We start from the raw sequence: 7,665 nt of genomic DNA, 5'->3' as shown, positions 1-7,665 counted from the left end.
TTGACAACAACAGTACATCCATGACAACAACATCACATCCATGACAACAACATCACATCCATGACAACAACAGTACAGCCATATCAAAAACATCACATCCATGACAACAACAGTACATCCATGACAACAACATCACATCCATGACAACAACATCACATCCATGACAACAACAGTACATCCATGACAACAACATCACATCCATGACAACAACAGTACATCCATGACAACAACATCACATCCATGACAACAACATCACATCCATGACAACAACATCACATCCATGACAAACATCACATCCATCAACAACAGTACATCCATGACAACAACATCACATCCATGACAACAACATCACATCCATGACAACAACATCACATCCATGACAACAACAGTACATCCATGACAACAACATCACATCCATGACAACAACATCACATCCATGACAACAACATCACATCCATGACAACAACAGAACATCCATGACAACAACATCACATCCATGACAACAACATCACATCCATGACAACAACAGTCACATCCATGACAACAACAGTACATCCATGACAACAACATCACATCCATGACAACAACATCACATCCATGACAACAACATCACATCCATGACAACAACATCACATCCATGACAACAACATCACATCCATGACAACAACATCACATCCATGACAACAACAGTACATCCATGACAACAACAGTACATCCATGACAACAACATCACATCCATGACAAACAGTACATCCTTGACAACAACAGTACATCCAAGACAACAACATCACATCCATGACAACAACAGTACATCCATGACAACAACAGTACATCCATGACAACAACATCACATCCATGACAACAACAGTACATCCATGACAACAACAGTACATCCATGACAACAACATCACATCCATGACAACAACATCACATCCATGACAACAACAGTACATCCATGACAACAACATCACATCCATGACAACAACATCACATCCATGACAACAACAGTACATCCATGACAACAACATCACATCCATGACAACAACATCACATCCATGACAACAACATCACATCCATGACAACAACATCACATCCATGACAACAACAGTACATCCATGACAACAACATAACATCCATGACAACAACATCACATCCATGACAACAACAGTACATCCATGACAACAACAGTACATCCATGACAACAACATCACATCCATGACAACAACAGTACAACCATGACAACAACATCACATCCATGACAACAACAGTACATCCATGACAACAACATCACATCCATGACAACAACATCACATCCATGACAACAACAGTACATCCATGACAACAACATCACATCCATGACAACAACATCACATCCAAGACAACAACATCACATCCATGACAACAACAGTACATCCATGACAACAACAGTACATCCATGACAACAACAGTACACATCCAACAGTACATCCATGACAACAACATCACATCCATGACAACAACATCACATCCACGACAACAACAGTACATCCATGATAACAACATCACATCCATGACAACAACATCACATCCATGACAACAACATCACATCAATGACAACAACATCACATCCATGACAACAACATCACATCCATGACAACAACATCACATCAATGACAACAACAGTACATCCATGACAACAACAGTACATCCATGACAACAACATCACATCCATGACAACAACATCACATCCATGACAACAACAGTACATCCATGACAACAACATCACATCCATGACAACAACAGAACATCCATGACAACAACATCACATCCATGACAACAACATCACATCCATGACAACAACACCACATCCATGACAAAAACATCACATCCATGACAAGAACATCACATCCATGACAACAACATTACATCCATGACAACAACATTACATCCATAACAACAACATTACATCCATAACAACAACATTACATCCATGACAACAACAGTACATCCATGACAACAACATCACATCCATGACAACAACATCACATCCATGACAACAACATCACATCCATGACAACAACATCACATCCATGACAACAACATCACATCCATGACAACAACATCACATCCATGACAACAACATCACATCCATGACAACAACATCACATCCATGACAACAACATCACATCCATGACAACAACATCACATCCATGACAACAACATCACATCCATGACAACAACATCACATCCATAACAACAACATTACATCCATAACAACAACATCACATCCATGACAACAACATCACATCCATGACAACAACATCACATCCATGACAACAACATCACATCCGTGACAAAAACATCACATCCATGACAAGAACATCACATCCATGACAACAACATTACATCCATGACAACAACATCACAACCATGACAACAACATCACATCCATGACAACAACATCACATCCATGACAACAACATCACATCCATGACAACAACATCACATCCATGACAACAACAGTACATCCATGACAACAACATCACATCCATTGGCAAAAACATCACATCCATGACAACAACATTACATCCATGACAACAACATTACATCCATGACAACAACATTACATCCATGACAACAACATCACATCCATTGGCAAAAACATCACATCCATGACAACAACATTACATCCATGACAACAACATCACATCCATGACAACAACATCACATCCATGACAACAACATCACATCCATGACAACAACATCACATCCATGACAACAACATTACATCCATGACAACAACATCACATCCATGAGAACAACATCACATCCATGACAACAACATCACATCCATGACAACAACAGTACATCAATGACAAGAACATCACATCCATGACAATAACATCACATCCATGACAACAACATCACATCCATGACAACATCACATCCATGACAACAACATTACATCCATGACAAGAACAGTACATCCATGACAACAACATTACATCCATGACAACAACATCACATCCATGACAACAACATCACATCCATGACAACAACAGTACATCCATGACAACAACATCACATCCATGACAACAACATCACATCCATGACAACAACATCACATCCATGACAACGACAGTACATCCATGACAACAACAGTACATCCATGACAACAACATCACATCCATGACAACAACAGTACATCCTTGACAACAACAGTACATCCATGACAACAACATCACATCCATGACAACAACAGTACATCCATGACAACAACAGTACATCCATGACAACAACATCACATCCATGACAACAACAGTACATCCATGACAACAACATCACATCCATGACAACAACATCACATCCATGACAACAACAGTACATCCATGACAACAACATTACATCCATGACAACAACATCACATCCATGACAACAACATCACATCCATGACAACAACAGTACATCCATGACAACAACATCACATCCATGACAACAACATCACATCCATTACAACAACATCACATCCATGACAACAACATCACATCCATGACAACAACAGTACATCCATGACAACAACATCACATCCATGACAACAGCATCACATCCATGACAACAACATCACATCCATGACAACAACATCACATCCATGACAACAACAGTACATCCATGACAACAACAGTACATCCATGACAACAACATCACATCCATGACAACAACAGTACAACCATGACAACAACATCACATCCATGACAACAACAGTACATCCATGACAACAACATCACATCCATGACAACAACATCACATCCATGACAACAACAGTACATCCATGACAACAACATCACATCCATGACAACAACAGTACATCCATGACAACAACATCACATCCATGACAACAACATCACATCCATGACAACAACAGTACATCCATGACAACAACAGTACATCCATGACAACAACATCACATCCATGACAACAACATCACATCCATGACAACAACAGTACATCCATGACAACAACATCACATCCATGACAACAACATCACATCCATGACAACAACAGTACATCCATGATAACAACATCACATCCATGACAACAACATCACATCCATGACAACAACATCACATCCATGACAACAACAGTACATCCATGACAACAACAGTACATCCATGACAACAACATCACATCCATGACAACAACATCACATCCATGACAACAACAGTACATCCATGACAACAACATCACATCCATGACAACAACATCACATCCATGACAACAACAGTACATCCATGACAACAACATCACATCCATGACAACAACAGAACATCCATGACAACAACATCACATCCATGACAACAACATCACATTCATGACAACAACAGTACATCCATGACAACAACAGTACATCCATGACAACAACATCACATCCATGACAACAACATCACATCCATGACAACAACAGTACAGCCATGACAAAAACATCACATCCATGACAACAACAGTACATCCATGACAACAACATCACATCCATGACAACAACATCACATCCATGACAACAACAGTACATCCATGACAACAACATCACATCCATGACAACAACAGTACATCCATGACAACAACATCACATCCATGACAACAACATCACATCCATGACAACAACATCACATCCATGACAACATCACATCCATGACAACAACAGTACATCCATGACAACAACATCACATCCATGACAACAACATCACATCCATGACCACAACAGTACATCCATGACAACAACATCACATCCATGACAACATCACATCCATGAAAACAATAGTACATCCATGACAACAACATCACATCCATGACAACAACATCACATCCATGACAACAACAGTACATCCATGACAACAACATCACATCCATGACAACAACATCACATCCATGACAACAACAATACATCCATGACAACAACAGTACATCCATGACAACAACATCACATCCATGACAACAACATCGCATCCATGACAACAACAGTACATCCATGACAACAACATCACATCCATGACAACAACAGTACATCCATGACAACAACATCACATCCATGACAACAACATCACATCCATGACAACAACATCACATCCATGACAACATCACATCCATGACAACAACAGTACATCATGACAACAACATCACATCCATGACAACAACATCACATCCATGACAACAACATCACATCCATGACAACAACATCACATCCATGACAACAACATCACATCCATGACAACAACAGTACATCCATGACAACAACATCACATCCATGACAACAACATCACATCCATGACAACAACAGTACATCCATGACAACAACAGTACATCCATGACAACAACAGTACATCCATGACAACAACATCACATCCATGACAACAACATCACATCCATGACAACAACAGTACATCCATGACAACAACAGTACATCCATGACAACAACAGTACATCCATGACAACAACATCACATCCATGACAACAACATCACATCCATGACAACAACATCACATCCATGACAACATCACATCCATGACAACAACAGTACATCCATGACAACAACATCACATCCATGACAACAACAGTACATCCATGACAACAACATCACATCCATGACAACAACAGTACATCCATGACAACAACATCACATCCATGACAACAACAGTACATCCATGACAACAACATCACATCCATGACAACAACAGTACATCCATGACAACAACATCACATCCATGACAACAACATCACATCCATGACAACAACATCACATCCATGACAACAACATCACATCCATGACAACAACAGTACATCCATGACAACAACATCACATCCATGACAACAACAGTACATCCTTGACAACAACATCACATCCTTGACAACAACACCACATCCTTGACAACAACAGTACATCCATGACAACAACATCACATCCATGACAACAACAGTACATCCATGACAACAACATCACATCCATGACAACAACAGTACATCCATGACAACAACAGTACATCACATCCATGACAACAACAGTACATCCCTGACAACAACATCACATCCCTGACAACAACAGTACATCCATGACAACAACATCACATCCATGACAACAACATCACATCCATGACAACAACAGTACATCCATGACAACAACATCACATCCATGACAACAACAGTACATCCATGACAACAACATCACATCCATGACAACAACATCACATCCATGACAACAACATCACATCCTTGACAACAACATCACATCCATGACAACAACATCACATCCATGACAACAACATCACATCCTTGACAACAACAGTACATCCATGACAACAACAGTACATCCATGACAACAACATCACATCCATGACAACAACATCACATCCTTGACAACAACATCACATCCATGACAACAACATCACATCCATGACAACAACATCACATCCATGACAACAACAGTACATCCATGACAACAACATCACATCCATGACAACAACATCACATCCTTGACAACAACATCATCCATGACAACAACAGTGACAACAACATCACATCCATGACAACAACATCACATCCTTGACAACAACAGTACATCCATGACAACAACAGTACATCCATGACAACAACATCACATCCATGACAACAACATCACATCCTTGACAACAACATCACATCCTTGACAACAACATCACATCCATGACAACAACATCACATCCATGACAACAACATCACATCCATGACAACAACATCACATCCTTGACAACAACATCACATCCATGACAACAACATCACATCCATGACAACAACATCACATCCTTGACAACAACATCACATCCATGACAACAACATCACATCCATGACAACAACATCCATGACAACAACATCACATCCATGACAACAACAGTACATCCATGACAACAACATCACATCCATGACAACAACAGACAACAACATACATCCATGACAACAACATCACATCCATGACAACAACATCACATCCATGACAACAACAGACAACAACATACATCCATGACAACAACATCACATCCATGACAACAACAGTACATCCATGACAACAACATCACATCCATGACAACAACAGTACATCCATGACAACAACATCACATCCATGACAACAACATCACATCCATGACAACAACAGTACATCCATGACAACAACATCACATCCATGACAACAACAGTACATCCATGACAACAACATCACATCCATGACAACAACAGTACATCCATGACAACAACATCACATCCATGACAACAACATCACATCCATGACAACAACAGTACATCCATGACAACAACAGTACATCCATGACAACAACATCACATCCATGACAACAACATCACATCCATGACAACAACATCACATCCATGACAACAACATCACATCCATCTTACCCTCGTCCTGCAAGAAGAATAACTACTAATATCAGTTATTATCAAGTTAACCATCGCTGCTTCAAGCGTCTCCGAACACTAGTAATTAATAATCAAATTGAAATTTTGGGGTTCCTGTAAAATTATTATTTTTTTTTGAAAAAAAAAATGGATTAATCTAGAGTAAATGTGGCTGATTTTATTATTTTTATTGAAACTGTCACTCACTCATGAATATATATATATATATATATATATATATATATATATATATAT

The sequence above is a fragment of the Cherax quadricarinatus genome, chromosome 49 (genome assembly GCF_038502225.1).
Source record: "Cherax quadricarinatus isolate ZL_2023a chromosome 49, ASM3850222v1, whole genome shotgun sequence".
NCBI classification, from domain to species: Eukaryota; Metazoa; Arthropoda; class Malacostraca; order Decapoda; family Parastacidae; genus Cherax; species Cherax quadricarinatus.
The sequence above is the reverse complement of the archived record's forward strand: the minus strand, read 5'-3'. Positions refer to the sequence as shown.